General features: G+C 38.9%; 1 pseudogene; it reads right to left on the bottom strand.

Moving 5' to 3' along the window:
- Positions 1–4929: 4929 nt before the first annotated feature.
- On the bottom strand, positions 4930–17526 carry LOC112652159 (UDP-glucuronosyltransferase 2B31-like; annotated as a pseudogene).
- Between the last annotated feature and the right edge of the window lie 453 nt (positions 17527–17979).

Genomic DNA, 17979 nt, shown 5'->3' with positions numbered 1-17979 from the left:
GAAATCATATGACATTTGTCTTTCTCCTTCTGACATATTTTACTTAGTGTAACAACCTCTCAGTTTTTCCATGTTATCACCAATGGCAAGATATCATTCTTTGTTTGTGGTGGAATAATATTGCATTGTCTCCATATAGTACGTCATCTTTATCCATTCATCTATTGATGGACCCTTGGTATTTCCATCAGCTGCTCTTTCAAATAATGCTGCAGTAAACATAGGGTGTGTATATCTTTTTGAATTAGTGTTTCGTTTTCTTTGGATAAATACCCAATCATGGAATTACTGGAGCATATGGTATTTCTATTTTTAGTTTCTTGAGAAACCTCCGTACTGCTTTCTCTAGTGGCTGCACCACCAACAGTAGACAAGGGTTCCTTTTCCTCCATCTTTGCCAATACTTGTATTTCTTGTTTTTTTGATTCTAGCCATTCTGACAGGTGTAAGATGAGATCTCCCTGTGGTTTTGATGTGTATTACCCTGATGATTAGGGACGTTGAGCATATTTTCATGTATCTGTAGGCCATCTATCGGTCATCATTATCTTCTCCTCCTCCTCCCCCTCCTCCTCCTTCTCCTTCTCTTCTTCTTCTTCTTCTTCTTCTTCTTCTTCTTCTTCTTCTTCAGAAGGCTCCATGTTCAAAGTGGTGGTTGAACTCTTGACCCTGAGATCAAGAGTCATATACTTTACCAATTGAGCCAGGCAAGTGCCCCTTCATTGCTGGTCTTCTTTGGGAAAAGTCTATTCAGGTTGTCTGCCCATATTTTAATTGGATTATTTCACTTTTTTTGGTGTTGGATTGTATATGTTCTTCATATATTTTGGATATTAATCCCCTACTGGATATACCATTTGGAAATGTCTTCTCCTCTTCTGTAAGTTGCCTTTTCGTTTTGTTGATGGCTTCCTACATTGTGCAAAAACTTACTTTGGTGTAGTTCCTTTTTTTTTTTTTTCCTTTGGTGTAGTTCCAATGGTTTATTTTAGTTTTGGTTTCCCTTGCCTGAGGAGGGATATGTAGAAAAATGTTGCTACAAACAATGTCAAGGAGATTGCTGCCTATGTTTTCTTCTAACTTTTTGATTTCATGCCTCACATTTGGTCTTTAATCCATTTTGAGCTTATTTTTGCATATGGTGCAAGAAAGTGGTTCAGTTTTATTCTTTGATGTGTAGTGGTCCAGCTTTTCCAGCACCGTTAATTGAAGGGGCTGTCTGTCCCCCATCATATATTCCTACCTCTTTCGTCCTAGATTAATTGGCCATAGAAGTGTGGGTTTATGCCTGGGCTCTCTCTTCTGTTCCACTTCTCAGTATATTTGTTTTTGTGTCAGCACCGTGCTGTTTTGATTACTATAGCTTTGTAGTGTATGTTAAAATGTGAGATTGTGATGCCTCCAGCTTTGTTCTTCCTTCCTGAGATTGTTTTGGCTATTTGGGGTCATTTTTGATTCCATACAGGTTTTAGTATTATTTGTTTTGATAATGTGAAAAATGCTATTAGTATTTTGATACAGATTGCTTTGAATCTATAGATGGCTTTGGGTAGTATGGGCATTTTAACAATATTACTTCTTGTAGTTAGTGAGCATAGTCTATTTTTCCATCTGATTGTGTCATTTTAAATGATTTTCATCAATGTTTCATAGTTTTGAGTAGATGTTTCAGCTCTTAAGTTTATCCAAGGTTTTTTTTTTGTTTGTTTTGTTTTGTTTTTCTGGGAAATTATTTTATCTCTCTTTCCATTCTGAATGATCTCCTGCCCAGGTAAAGTATTTTGGATTATAGGCTTTTTCCTTTCATCACTGTGAATATGCCATGTGCTCCATGAGAGGGAGGTATATGCAAAATGACTTCCAAAGGCTGGAAGTACTGGAAGACAGAATAAAAAGGCTGACAAGTCCAGCTTGAAGACAAATGGTTTACTAAAGGGACTTAGGGACAGAAGCATTTCTTGGGCGGCTGAAAGTAGATCTTTGTAAATGCACCTCCTATTAGACCTACATTTTTAGCTCTAGTGACTGAGGAGTGTATGTTGATAGACCACTGAGGAGGAGATGTTAGTGTTATAGTCATATCTCTAATAAGATCAGGGACATTATGCCCCCCAAGGGTTTGCTTTAGGTTGGTTAAACCCAAACTGTGACCAGCTAATATAGTTTACTTATTAAAATACAGCTTTCTCAGCAAGACAGGTTTCAAGATCTCATTTCACTATGTCCAGCAATCCAAAGTTATGTCCTAAACTTTGCCCAGTCCCAACCACTTCCATGTGGTCTAAAGTTTTTCTTGAGTTCTCCAACCCAAGTACCAACAACTTAGGATAATCTTCCCATGATTTCCTTCATCTCAAATCATAGTAAAACTCTGTCAAGGTGGTCTTCTCCCTTCTTGTTATGTCAAATTAACCTAAGTTTGCTTGATCAACTTTTTATTTTTTTGTATGCTTTTGGAAGAGTTAGCAGTTGACTTGTGTATTCAGAAAGATCTGCCCTCCTCACAGAAATCCTTGAATAAAGTGAAAGAGAATGTGAAACTAGGCTTCATGCATTTGTATGTCACTCTGTGTCCAACATAGTTATTATTGAATTGACTCATATTTCCTCTTGGTGATTTTTTCATAAAGTCTCTTTTGATATGTAGGCTTTCCAGATTGTGAAGGCTACATATGACAATACATCCTAATTATGAGATTACATACAATCACTTTGGGAAAAGAAGGAAAGTGCTCTTGTTAAATAATTTATATGCACATAAGGAAAAGCCCTAAATTTATTAACTACAACCTTTTCTAGTTTTTAAATTCCTACTGTCAACAGGCTCTCTAAATTGAAACTTTGTTTAAGATTTATCTATTGATCTTTTTTTCAGGTGTTATTGTATTAATTGACTGAACAAGACCAAGATTTACAAATAATTCACCATTTCTCAAGTGTTTTTTTTTTTTTAAAGAATTTATTTATTCATGAGAGACACAGACAGAGAAGCAGAACTTCTGCAGGGAGCCTGATGCGAGACTCGATCCCAGGATCCCGGGATCACGACCTGAGCCAAAGGCAGACACTGAGTCACCCATGTGCCTTTTCTTAAAGTTTTATATATATATATATATATTTTTTTTTTTCTCTCATGCTCTTGCAATATCTGGCATGGTATATTAATCTTATCTCACATTAAGGAAATAACTTTTCACAACTTTCTGTACTTTGTTTCTTCCTATTTTTACTCAGAGTTCTAAAGAAATCGCAACGATGTGTATTAACATTATTTTTGTATAAAATGATTAAATCTTGGATGTAAATTTGATTCTATTTCTGATCCTGGCCCAGATAATTTGAGGGAACTAATGCCATGATTATAATGAATGTGACAGATTTTGCTCATAAACTCTTTATGTTGAATGGATTTTACTCCCTTGAGTGTGTGATTTAACAGATAAGACATCCGATTAATATATATGTAAACTAACTGGAGTCCATGACATAAAGTTATTGAAAACTTTGGATATTTCTAACTCTGTGGCCTGTTGTGTAGGTTAATATTAAACTGGATATTTCGTCCTTGATATCTTACTTCTTGTATTTGTTCTCAAGCCTCGCTAGTGATAGGAGGCATGTTAATTGAATCAAATAAAATTATCGAATTTATCCACCATTGAATGAGTTTTAATGCACCAGAACAAATAATTCCTGTGAGAGAGCTGTTTATTCTGTTTATCTTGTGAGGCTCAGTGGGGGGTTGTTTATCCTGTGAGGCCCCAGGAGGAACAACAGCGGTGTCAGCGGCCAGCTCTCCAGCCCTGGAGTCAGCTCCCGCAGTAACTACCGCAGCTCCCAGTCTGCAGGGGCCTGGATGCTCCGGGGCAGGGGGCGCTGCCCTGCACAGCCCGGGCTGCCCGGGCAGGAGCTCCTTGCTGTCCTCGGGCCTTCTGGCCTCCGCCTGTCCCGGGCGAGCACTGGATCCTGGGCTGTGCCCCCGGCCTCTGGGATCCCGGCCTGCGCCGCTGGCATCGCGCTCCCGCCCCCGAGCCCCTCCGAGCTGCTCTGGCCCCGCCGTGCGCGCTGCAGCCCTTAGGGAGCTCGGCCGCGGGGTGTGGGGCTCTCCCCGGGGCGCAGGTGTCTGTTAGTGTCCGGGAGCCCGAGGGCATCCCCGCCCTCCCGGGTCCTGCTCCAACTCCCTGCAGCCCCTTTCCCCCCGGGAAGGTCGGTGCAGCTCCTGCTCCTCCGGGACGGGGCTCTCCTGTCCTGGGGACACTCCCCCGGCCTCAGCCCGGCTCCTCGCGGGGCCCCTCCCCTTGGATGCTTTTTTCTTTCTTTCTTTCTTTCTTTCTTTCTTTCTTTCTTTCTTTCTTTCTTTCTTTCTTTTCTTTTCTTTTTTTCGTCTTCCTACCTTGATCAGAGCGCAAACTTCTCACTGTAGCATTCCAGCTGTTCTCTCTTTAAATCTCAGGCAAATTCGTAAGTTTTCATGATGATTTGAAGTTATGTAGGTAATTTGGTGGGGACAGGTGACCCGCAGACCCTACTCTTCTGCCTTCTGGCCCCGCCTCCAGTAAAAAAGTTTTATAATTTCAGAAATTCTAGATTCTGAATTGATATAATCTATGGTATTTCTTCCAATTCATCATTCTCACTTTCTGTGGGTTCTATCATATTTTTAAAGAAGTGTCGTTTTTACAATTACTTGTACTATTTTACGCTTTGGGAGTAGTTGCCTATTAAACCAATGAGGTTAAAGTACAGCTTTGAAATAAATGGTTGAAAATAAAAGTAAAAAAAAAAAAAGAAAAGAAAAGTAGATTTAAGATCAGTTATTTCACTTTACTAATTTCAAAATTAGCCCCTTAAGAATGGGATGAAACTCCTAGTCACTATTGACAGAAGAACCTATCTATAAATTCTATCTATTGAAAAAAATTACAATACTCAGGAAAGGTCACTAATGACCATCCTGAATGCATTGGGCAATTCTGCACTAGACATTGTGTTGAAGTCCAGTCTGACAGCTGCTCCCTTAACCCCCCTGTGAACTATGTTATCAGGTTGAATCAGCAAACAAAGGCTGCCCACCATGGGCATCCCGGGGCAGATGCCTCATGGATGCTGTTGGTTCCACCATGAGTTATAAAGGCTTTGGTTTTTGGATGACCTAGGATTGGGTGAATTTCAGCAAATTGTTGATTATAAGTCTTAGAAATACAACCAGAGTAGGACAATCTAAGGCTTTGAAAGAGGCAGTGTATTTATACAACAGATTTGTATACACTTCAAACTGCCTTAGAATGTCTTTCAGACATTCTTTAAAAGAAGAGGTACTAACTCGGCTGGAAAGGTAAGTGAAGGCTCCAGAGAAGACCGGTGCATTTCTTGTGACTTGAAAAATATTTAAGAGTGTGTATTAATCTGGAGGCATGTTGGAATATATTCTCTTAATTAAGTAGTGAAGCCGCTGAATCTGACCAGTACTGTGTCAAGGCAGCAGGAAGTATGATGGTAGTGGCATAGGAATCAGAGGAAGGAAAGGCTGTCCTTTATCATGAAATATGTTATCACTTTATGGAAGACTGGGTTTTTTTTTTTTTTTCCTATAGAAAAGAGTCACTGGTAATAAAAAAGGAGATGCTAATTTTCAGTGGCCCCTGACACACCCCCACAGTGGGGAAAAGAGTTGGTATAAGCAGAGAATTAGGAGACAGAGACACCACCCAGAAAGGTGTTGGAAAATGCTCTGTAAGAGGAAGCTTCCTTCTTTACACAGGAATGTGACTGTGTATAATAAAATGCTAACAATTATATAAAATACCACTGTTATATCTTATCCTTTCTCCCAAGGACTGGGAAATATATATAAGGCTGTTAAATTTTTTTTTTTTTTTAATTTTTGAAGCTTTTGATGAGAAAGGAAATGTTCAGTGTCTTTCTTTCCTGGGGAACTATCATTGTCTGGTTGGTTGTTACTTATTTCAGCATTTTTCTTCCAGAGTCTTACCAAGAAGGTCATTCAGCGGGATTCACTTGCACAGTCAAGTATTTGGCCCTAAGGTATCTGGTTTCTTACCATCAAATCACCATAGAACCTATAAGGTAAAGAAAATACCTTATTTCATGAGTCAAACTTTGAAGTGATAGCATGTTAGAATCTAAATAGATGGAGAGACATCTAGTAAAAAGGCCTGACATATGACAGATAAGGAAACGAGGACAAGAGATGTTATATAAGGAAAACCAATGAAATACTCATGTAATAGGAAGAGGCATACTACATGTACTTATTTTTATATTCAATCAAGTATAAATGCAATCATAATGTTTCATACTCAAGGGTTAGGCAAATGAGACTATCAATGACGACTTAAAGAATATAAAACATTTTAGTCCTTATAATTCTAGTCAGAAAAGGTAGCAAACTACTAATGATGTGTCATTTAACTATTATACTAGTTCTCTCCTATTTAATTCTTTTTTGAATGATGGGGGAAGTAGCTTATTTATATCTACTTGGTCCACAAATTATTTTATTAGAGTTTTACATCTTTTGATTTACCAAATCAGCACGGTTATTTGTTAGAATGAAAACTGATATTTAACAATTTATTACTAATACATTTCTGCTTTATAAGTATGCTTAGCTTCTTTTAGATAACTAATTATTAGTGACCACTTCCAAGAAAAATTTCAAGCAGTAATTTTGAAAATGGATCCAGTGTCACCAAAATGGCTGGATTTGAAGATTCTTTAAATGTAGAAATGAAGAGCATTTTGTCACTTTATAAATAGCCGTCTAGCTGTTGAAATGGATGCTTTTCTTTAACTGACTCCTAATGTTTCAAGGATATGTTACAGTGTTTTGACAGCATTGATTAATGTGTTTTCCTATAGCCAAGTGCTTTCCAAGTACAGTGCCATAAATTAGGTATAGATTTTGGAATTCTCAGCAATCCTCATCAGCTGGATTCTAATTTATAAGTGGTTAACATATTAAAGTAACTACAGGTTCTCAGCAAATTAGGGTGATAAGGAGAAAACTATCCCAGTAAGAAAACTAAAAATTAGTTCACAAAAACCAGAAACTCCATGTGTATTCTCTATATATTAGACACAACTTATAATTTTATCTTATAGGGAAGAGGCATCTGAAACTTTCCCATGCTAGGCTTGCTTCTGGTTGATTCCTTTTTATATGCTCTTCTTCAATCTGGGGAAGATAATATTCTTATGGACTAGAAGCAGATTCCTTTTTTTAAACAAGATTTTATTTGTTTATTCATGAGAGACACACAGAGAGGGGCAGAGACACAGGTAGAGGGAGAAGCAGACTCCTTGTGGGGAGCCTGAATGGGACTCTATCCCAGGACCCCGGGATCATGCCCTGAGCCAAGGCAGAAGCTCAACCACTGAGCCACCGGGGCGTCCCTAGAAGCAGAGTCCTTCAAGAGACTTCATGACTGCAGGATTTAGATCTAATCAGGCAGAAATTAAAAATCAATTAAATGAGATGCCATCCCAACTAGAGGTCCTAACAATGAGGGTTAAGAGGTAGAAGAACGAGTGAGTGACATAGAAGACAAGTTGATGGCAAGGAGGGAAACTGAGGAAAAAAGAGACAAACAATTAAAAGATCATGAGGATAGGTTAAGGGAAATAAATGACAGCCTCAGAAAGAAAAATCTACGTTTAATTGGGGTTCCCGAGGGCACCGAAAGGGCCAGAGGGCCAGAATATGTATTTGAACAAATCATAGCTGAAAACTTTCCTAATCTGGGAAGGGAAACAGGCATTCAGATCCAGGAAATAGAGAGATCCCCCCCTAAAATCAATAAAAACCGCTCAACACCTCGACATTTAATAGTAAAGCTTGCAAATTCCAAAGAAAAAGAGAAGATCCTTAAAGCAGGTAGAGACAACTTTTATGGGGAGAAATATTAGGTTAACAGCAGACCTCTCCACAGAGACCTGGCAGGCCAGAAAGGGCTGGCAGGATATATTCAGGGTCCTAAATGAGATGCAGCCAAGAATACTGTATCCAGCAAGGCTCTCATTCAGAATAGAAGGAGAGATAAAGAGCTTCCAAGATAGGCAGGAACTGAAAGAATATGGGACCTAGAAGCAGAGTCCTCCTGATGGATTAAAGCACAGGGTCTCTCTAAGGGCTCCCCCCCACCTCTTCAGGCCTTAGCAGGGCCCAGTACCTAAGGCCGTTTTTTCTCTTTTTTCTAAATCATCCTGGCTGGATGCATACCTAGACATAGTTTGGTGAGCCATGGCCATCCTTTCTCTGAACAGCACCCTGAAAAACACACTGAATAGGCCTATTCCAAAATTTAGGGGAAGTAAGAGAGACCTGGATTACTTGGGAAGCCCAAACTGCATGACCGATGCCTTTCAGATTTTATGATTTCCTGCTTAACACTACTATTAAAATTACCTTCCTTCTGAGAACATGGGTGGTGTATACAGAGCCCTCAGAAATCCTCAGAAAATGGACGAATGACAGAACAAAATTTCATGATTTCTGTACTTGCCATTGATACTATTATAATACCAAAATTCACACTGTACCTCTTAGACACTATTTCTTTTGATTACAATATTAATGCCAAAATTATTGTCAATCAAATCACCCACTTTAGCACCTGCTTTATCTATTTTGGTTTTTAAACTGATACCTGAGATAAATTGGAGCTATCATAATAGTTTACCTTTCATTTTCATGCATGGAATTTGAATGATCAGAACCTTTACAGAGGTTTTTTTTTAAAAAAAAATTTATTTATTTATTCATGAGAGACACAGACAGAGGGAGAAGCGGGCTCCTCACAGAGAGCGTGATGCGGGACTCGATCCCCAGACCCTGGGTCAGGCCCTGAGCCAAAGGCAGACGCCCAACCACTGAGCTACCCAGGCGCCCCGGAACCTTTACCGTGGTTGTCCACTATAAGGTACTTTATGTAACCTTTTGTGGACTCCGGGCAGGGCTGATGCAATCACATTGACCCTTTCTTCTGTCATGTTACTGACCACTGACCCCAGAGTAAACACCACAATCCCATTTTCTCCAGAACTCTGGCAAATTCTTCCATTTCCTGTGGGGAAAGATTTGCTCCATCATAAAAGAATAACAGCGTGGAAACTACTCTTGAAAAGATTGCTACGAACAACTGAATCATGTATTAGCAGGAGTTATTAAAGTAATGGATTTTTTTATTGTGGTAAAATAGGTATAACATAAAATTTACCATTTTAAGCATTCTTAAGTATATAGATCAGTAGTGTTAACTATGTTCACTTTGTAGAACTTTCTCTTCTGGCAAAACTGGAACTTTAAACCTATTATAGCATAATGCCCCATATCTCCCTTCACCATTCCCTGGCAACCATCATTCTCCTTTCTATTTTTATGAATCTGACCAGTCTAGATTCCTCTAGAACTGGTGTCATACAGTATTTGTCTTTTTGTAAATGGCCCCATTTCACCGTAACAATTGTGAGGGGACTTTACCTACTAGAATTGAAGCTCATGTCAGCCTGCTACCCTGTACGTTTTACCAAAAGAAAAAGATGTTTCAAAAAAATATATTTTGGTGTAGACTGTTTAAAAATAAAAGTGAATTATATAATTTATTACATGAAATAAATTTTTAATAAATCATAAAAAAAGTCCTAAGGTTCATTCATGATGGCACATGTTAAAATTTTCTTCTGAGTATTATTCCATTGTGTGCATATACGGCATTTCATCGACTGATCTCTTCATCAACGGACACTTGGGTTGTTTCTACCTTGTGGCTCTTGTGAATAGCGATGTCAGGAAGATGGGTGTCCTAATTTCAATTCTTTTTTGATATGGACCCATAAGTCTTATTGCTGGACCAAATGGTAATTCTATTAATACCTTTTCAGGAGCCTCCATCCCCTTTTCATCAGTGTTATTTATAATAGATCTAATCCCTCTTTCCTTTGGAGTATACAATTGATATGAGATTGATTTCCTTTATCAGTATATTTGTACAAATGAGTGTGCGTTTCTATGTGGATGTGTGTGTTTGTATGTACAAGCAAGAAACAAAGGAGAGCCAGTATGCAGTGTCAAGGAGGAAATGCTCTTAGATGTGTTGGATTATACCTGGATTCTTTATAATGTTATCATGACTAACATAGATTCCTGAAAGGAGGCCACACAGCAGGATATGAACTCACCTTTACTTCTTTATTATTATAGTCCTATTAAACTACTTGTGTTTAGTCTAGGCAGGTTTTCTGAAAAGTTGCTTTTCTTTAGTCATTGGTATTTTATTTCTTTGACTGTGAGCACTAAAAAAAATCATATTGTGATTGAGATGACGTTATATCCTTTTTCTCTTAGCTTCATCATCTATACCTAACCTTAAACTTTGCCAGCATTTCCCAAGCTCTCCTCTCAAAACGCTCTTTAAGGATTAGAGGCTAAGACGTGCTGTCATTCACGAATTGGGTTCTCTTTTTGGAATTTGCATAAAGTAGTCCTGTGATTCCTATTGACACTTCAGAGATATATAGTAACTTACTTCAATGACCATATTTTTGTCTTCCTTAAGTATGACATCTCTTGCCCTGAAATCATTTTGTGTAATTAGTGTCTCATTAGAATGTGCTATGCATTAGTGGCAGTGAGGGGAGGGGCCCTGGTCATCCCCACAGTGAGTGCCCAGGGTAGCACTTGCACCACAGTGGCAGAGGTACAGCAGGGCTTAGCAGAGATGTGGTCACCCTCCTGAGTAGCTCAATTCAGACTATATAAAGCTCTTGGTAAAGCCGTGTTCTACTGGAATTGTTTTGTAATTATTCTGGCTTGTAGTCCCGGATCCTTGCCAATTTAAGAATATTTACTACTTTGTATGCTAGAATAATTCCTCATTGCTCAATGCACTCTCCTACCAAAAAAAAAAAAAAAAAAAAAAAAAAAAAGGAAAGAAGAAATAAAGAAAGAAGAGAAACAAATGGAAAGGAGCCAAAATTTCCTGGATATCTTGTCAATACTACACTTACCTTTTTGGTTTCGTTTTGTTTCCTTTTGGTCTCTCTGTTTTAAATTCATTATTTCTTATTTTCTCTCTGGAAAATAATGATTAATCCTTCCAATACAAAGAGTATGCTTTCTCATTCTTTCTCATTGTTGTATAGCTTCTCTAAAAGCTTTTTTTAAAAAAATAGAATAAAAAAAAGTTTCAAACGTTGACCTTGTAGACTATATGGTGTCCAGAGACTTCTTCAAAGGTAGAATTCTACCCAGGGGTGCCTGGGTGGTTCAGTCATTTAAGTGTTCCAGTCCTGATTTCAGCACAGGTCATGATCTCAGTGTCGTGAGGTCACCCCCCCCCCATAGGATCCTGCCCTCAGCAGGAAGTCTGCTTGGGATTCTCTCTCTCCCTCTGTCTCTGCCCACCCCCTGCTTAAATACAAACATACATACATACATACATACGTACATACATACAATCTTTTTAAAAAGTATAATTCCACCCTAATGATATTAGTTTCACATATGGTCACTCTACTCTCCTATGACTAACATTTGGCATCCTCGTGATCTCTGGGAGTCAGTAACCTGTAGCAACATTGATAGTTACCTATGTTCAATGTTTTGTCTCATTAGCTCCCTGCTGATAGCCTTCTTCAACCATGCTGTAGAAGATGCTTCTCTATAGCTCCCTATAATCTTTCCTTCGGTTCATCACTGACTTAGACTAGTCGTTCTCATTCTATAACATTCTTCTAAAAATAAATAACATGGGTTTATTGAAAGAACATTTGGAAAAGCTTGAAAGAGAATAAAAAAGGAAGTAAGATTCACTCCCTAGTCTCCATCCACGTTTATCCTTGGGGTGAAAAATATATACATTTTTGCACATTTTGATTATTTTTCTCTGTATAGTTTTATATGTGCATATTATGAAGTCAAAATGTATAGACTTTTTTTTTTTGAGAGAGAGAGAGAGAGCAAGCATGCACATGAGTGGTGGGAGGTGGTGAGGGAGAGGGAGAGAGAGAATCCTAAGCAGGTTCCACACTCAGCACCTCATGATGCTGAGATCACAGACTGAGCCACAATCAAGAGGTGGTTGCTTAACTGACTGAGCCACCCAGGCACCCCAAAGTGCATAAGCACATTTAAAGATTCTTATAGGAATTTTCCAAATGTCTTATTTCTTAAATGGAGAGTATGGAAATATCCTGGGATCCTAATAATTAATGGAAAGCAAGTCGTTTGGAAGAAGAATTTATTTTATATATTAAAGAATATTAGACAGGCTTCACAATCATTGACTTGGAATCAGATCTTATTTTGCAACTTAATAACAGCAGCTATTGGTACTAATCTTTATGATTATACATCTATTCATCCTTCTCCTTGTCCTCTTCTTCTTCCTCTTTTCCACTCCTACTGATGTTGTCACCTTATCTTAGTGTGAAGGGGACATCTCTCAAGAATAGGTATAGATTGCATAGCACTTTCCCTAATCTTACCTCGGCCTTTACCCTTGTGAAAGTTTCCACAGGTGGCCTAAATAATTTGTAATCAAGAGAAATTGCATTAACCCTTGAACAAGATTTCAGTTTTATGTTGTTGCCAATCAAATGGTAGACAAAAAGGATCTCTTAATAGGTCAATTAAGAGTTGAGTAAAGGATGCTTATTGTCTATTAGTATCTTAAAGATATGCCATCAGTTTAAAACATATAGACTCTTTCTCTCATAAGGAATATCATTCTATGTACTAACAGCATCACTTTGTAATTTTAGTCTCTAGGGAGTTTTCAGAGAGAAGTGTAGAAATGTAACAAGTGTGCAGAATGTATAATCCTTATTATACACGCAATGCCCATTTTCTCTTTGATCATGCTGACTGACAGGAAGCTATGATATCTAGAACGGTGTTCCCTATGGGATCTTTACTGAAATTTCACACAGGTTTGGTATATGGTATACGGACTTACTCCAATAAAAGCTAATCCATTTTATGCTCTAAATGTCAAAGTCTGGGATCACAGATGAGGAATTATTTAAAGGCTGTAAAGAAGCCAAGTAATTTTGGGTTTGGCTGCCAATTTTCTTAGGGTACACGCAATATTATTGGGGAATGGTCTTCCCTGTAAGCTAGAATACTGGTTAAGAGCCTTAACTCTTACCGAATACTCTGAGCATTTCAATGCCCTCATCTGGTTGCCAAACTACACATTTACTCTTAAGTACTGCACAGAATATCTATTCTCTATGGCTATGCTAGAAAATGCCATCTTTATCTTTTGGAAACCAGTTCTTTTTTTTTTTTTTAATTTTTATTTATTTATGATAGTCACAGAGAGAGAGAGAGATACACACACACAGGCAGAGGGAGAAGCCGGCTCCATGCACCGGGAGCCCGACGTGGGATTCGATCCCGGGTCTCCAGGATCGGGCCCTGGGCCAAAGGCAGGCGCTAAACCGCTGCGCCACCCAGGGAGCCCTGGAAACCAGTTCTTATTTAATGAGGAATCATATCAAATTAGTCTGACAGTTTGGGTTATTAATAACATAATAGTAACAAAATCATGACGGCACTTAATATTCCTTCTGTATCAATATGCGCCAGAGAAATTCCAAAAATTTTGTAAATGTTAAGTAGTTATCTCATTGGATAGAAATATGAGGCTATCTTATAAAGAGTAGGCATAGTCATATCTTTAATGTCCTGTTCTTCTGTCATGTTACCTGAACTCTTGCAACGACCTCCTAACTGGTTCTTTTTCACTCTTGCCCCTCTGCTGTCCAATCCAGTGATCGCGTCTTGAGAGCCTTTTGAAAAAGCAAATCTGATCGTATCTTTCCCTTTTCACACCCCTTTTCTCCTTTTCCTTAGCTCCCTAATGCCCTTAGTAGATACTTCAAAATCCTCGTAATTCTTTGCCTCTCACATACTTCTCTAGCATCATCTGCCTCTTTATTCAGCCTCTTTCTACCAGACAGAACTCAGACTTCTCAGCAAATGTCATTATTACTCTACCTGATTTATTTTTTGTAGTCTTCCTCTCTCCCCATCTCTTCCTCTTACAACTGCACATCCTTCAGATCTCAGGTAGCAATGGTATGAGGTACTTTCTATGATCCCTGCTAGGTGTTCTTCAGTATTGTGGTTTCTCCTTATTATAACACTTCTCACATAGTTTTAATCACATGCTTAAATTCTTTCCAAGTAGAATGTCAGGTGCATATGGGTGGAAATTTGTGTCTACGCTGTTCTCTGAATATGCAGCACTTACGTCTGAACTATGCTAGTCACTTTAAGAATATTCTCTGAATGAATGATTGATACTTTCTTGTGTGTAGGATAATGAAGGCCTTAACTTAACCGAACCCTATTCCCAAGGTCTCCAGGTATAATGTTATTTTGCAATAATAATGAAATTCACATTATTGTAATGATATTGAAATATTTACATTTCTAATCATCAGGTCATTTTACCCAGCTTCCCATATCTTTCTCACTGTAATCAGACATTCTGAATAAAGGGTACAGAATCATTTCTACTGACAATGCAAAGTAAAAAGTAAACAAAGCAAAACAAACAGATACAGGTTACCGTCAGCAGGGGTTTGGGAGGTTTGCAGTGGAGGCCTCCGACAAATGTGGAGGAGTGGGCGAGGAAATTCCAAATCCCAGTATGTATCAGCTTTCCTCATTATCTCCGATATTGTAGTGGGTCTTCCTGACGGGAAAAAGAGCAAGCAAAAGGTAGAGGAAACAGGAATATTGTATGTGAATATACCAGGTAATTTTCTGAAAGGAGCTTGAAATGACTTAGCCAAAAGTGTTTAAAAGTGTCTGTGGTTTGAAAATAAAAATATGTAAATATGTATATTGTTTATAAACATATACACAAAGAAAAAGTGCAACAGACTCATTAAACCTAAGCCACTAAAATATTTAACATGCATTTATGTATTCCGTGAAGCTGTTAAAGTAACAAATGCAAATGTAAAAACTGATTTCAACTCCTCAATCAATGAGCCCTACCCACACTCATGGAAACACTTTTCCCTCGAGTACTCTAGTCTACTGTCTATAATTTAGCAAGCTATTTGATTCTAGATTTTCCAAGTATATTGTGAGGTTTTGAGGGTATGGCCATTACTCTATTTGGTTCATGTTAAGAGCTTAATAATATTTGTGCATTAAATAAAAATATTTATCAAAGCAGCTGGGAACTCGAGGAGCCTGCTTCTCCCTCGGACTAGGTCCCTGCCTCTCTTTCTGTGTCTCTCATGAATAAATAAATAAAATCTTTTTTAAAAAGGTGGCTGGAAATTATCATAATGTCTGGAAATAGGCATGTTCACCCTTAATCTTAGCTCATTTTTTTTCTTTAATGGAAAGCCATAATTTTGGAAAAAAATATAGACTAATAACATGTGTGTCCATACTTGAACAAAATTTAAGTACTTACTTAAGGAATATGTATGTAGTCATTAGAAACTTCAACTTATAGGCTCCTGAGTGTGGGAGTCCAGACTTTCAATTGTGGAGGAGTCCTTCAGATAATTTGGCAACTCAGTTTAATTTTTAAGTGAAACTAAAACAAGGAGGACACAATTTCCTTCAATGCTCCATAGACAGTTGTGCTAGAAATATGTACATCCTAAGTCTACAGGTCTTCTTTGATAACGGTAGTTCATGAAATCCCTAATGCTTTCTATTGAAGATGGAAAAAGGATAATAGAATTTATATGTAGAATGACTAGGAAGGGCACAGAGAATGTTTAGGGCACTGAAACTACTCTGTAAAATAGAGTGGTGGATACATAATATTACAACTATTTCCAGACTCATCAAATGTACAACCCCAAGAATGAACCTTCACATGAACTATGGACTTTGGAGCATAATGATCTGTCGATACGGTTTCCTCAGTTGTAACACACTCTGTATTCCTCTGCTGCGGGATGCGGATAATACAGGAGGCAATGCACGTGAGGCGCCAGGGCATATAAGGTGAAGCTCTACTTAATATTGCTGTGGACCTAAAACTCCTCCTTACAGAGCAGCCTGTCACACACAAAGAAACAAGAATGCATGTGCGATTGCTCAAAGACTCCTCAGTGCTTCTGTTTGTAGGTTATACTTCTTGGGAGCGTTCTGTATTAGCGACGGACCACAGGATTCTACCTGACCTTATAATTTAAGCATTCCATAGTATTTGTGAGCTTGAGAGATCACTTCATATTTTCATTCCATCATTTGACTTATAAAAGACAATTTCCGTTGAGGTTGTACAAAGTCACCTTCCTAGGCACTAGGAGAATTAAGATTTCATGCTACCAATTAAAGACATGACTGAGGAGAGCCTGGGTGGCTCAATGGGTTAAGCGTCTGCCTTTGGCTCAGGTCATAATCCCAGGCTCCTGGGATTGAGTCCAGCATCGGGCTCCTTGCTCAGCAGGGAGCCTGCTTCTCCCTCTCCCTTGGCCTGCTGCTCCCCATGCTTGGGCTCTCTCTCTCTCTCTCTCTCTCTCTCAAATAAATAAGTAAAATATTTAAATAGAAAAAGAATAAAAACCATGACTTCCCTAAGACTTCACTGTCTTAGGTTGATCCCAACTCCTCTCATTAAATGTTTGGAAACAAAAGTCAAAATAAAGCACGTAGAGCACGTATTTTCACTCTCTCCATGAATGTCATTTGATCAGTTAATTCTGACCGAATAAGAGCTACTAGGAGGGAGGGAGAGGAAGTCCTCCACGGTGTTTCTCAAACGCGTAGCCTGCAGAGAACCGGAGCCTGTACACTAGAGGTATTCTCAGGAGCTCAGCCACAGCTCACGCAGGGTCCGACAGCGTCGGCAGGAATGACCTTGAACTCTGATCCTTGTCGTTTTGTCATGAGGTTCTCGTTTAAAGACGCATCTGTACAGTTTATCAAGACAACCAGCACATTTCCAAAGGGTTTCTGGCATTAGTGCAAAAGGGGGCCAAAATGTATGTTTGGGGAGATCACGTGTCCATCTATTGGCCAGTTGCGTCATAGTAACCTCAGTATCCTTTGTCGCCAAAGATGTAGGGTATGTCTCCAACTTACTAGCAGGTTGTTTGTCGGGACCAAGAAGAATGGAAGCTGAAGATGTCAGCACAGTCACTTCACGACCCCTCTGGACAAGTTCATCCAGGAAGGCCTTTATACTGATCCCGTGGCTGTATTCCGTGGCCACAGCAGCACCTTTCCGGGACGACTCCCGGAGCTGAAGGAACAGCTCAGCTGGAGCAGCAGCAAAACTGAAACCCGTTTCACAGACGTTTTGCTTCTTTTCAAATTGCTGTTCCCTGTTGTCATTACTTGTGCCTTCCTTCTTCATTTAGATGTTTGGTCCATTTTGAGTAGTTTTTGCATATGGCTTGAGAGATTAAAAAGAGTGTTCATTTCCTTGTCAAAAATGAATCAGGGATCCCTGGGTGGCACAGTGGTTTGGCGCCTGCCTTTGGCCCAGGGCGCGATCCTGGAGACCCGGGGTCGAATCCCACATCGGGCTCCCGGTGCATGGAGCCTGCTTCTCCCTCTGCCTGTGTCTCTGCCTCTCTCTCTCTCTCTCTCTCTCTGTGACTATCATAAATAAATAAAAAATTTAAAAAAAGTGAATCAGCCATCAGTGTGTGAGAATATTCCTGGGTTCTGAAATCTATTCTGTGGCTCCATATGCTTATCTCTGTGCCTGTGTTACTGTAATTTATCATTAGTTTTCCTCTTCCGACTTTTTATTTAAATTCCAGTTAGTCAACATACAGTGTAATATTAGTTTCACGTGTAGGACATAGTGACTCATCACTTACAGACAACACCCGGTGCAGTGTAGTTATTTTTAAAATCAATCAGTGTAATTCCTCCATTTTTTTTTTTTAATTCCTCCATTTTTATTCAAAGTTATATAAAGGTTGTTGGACTACTTTTAGGTCCCTTGAAATATCTACATA

This window comes from Canis lupus, chromosome 13 (genome assembly GCF_003254725.2).
Source record: "Canis lupus dingo isolate Sandy chromosome 13, ASM325472v2, whole genome shotgun sequence".
Classification (NCBI taxonomy): domain Eukaryota; kingdom Metazoa; phylum Chordata; class Mammalia; order Carnivora; family Canidae; genus Canis; species Canis lupus.
The sequence above is the reverse complement of the archived record's forward strand: the minus strand, read 5'-3'. Positions and strand labels throughout refer to the sequence as shown.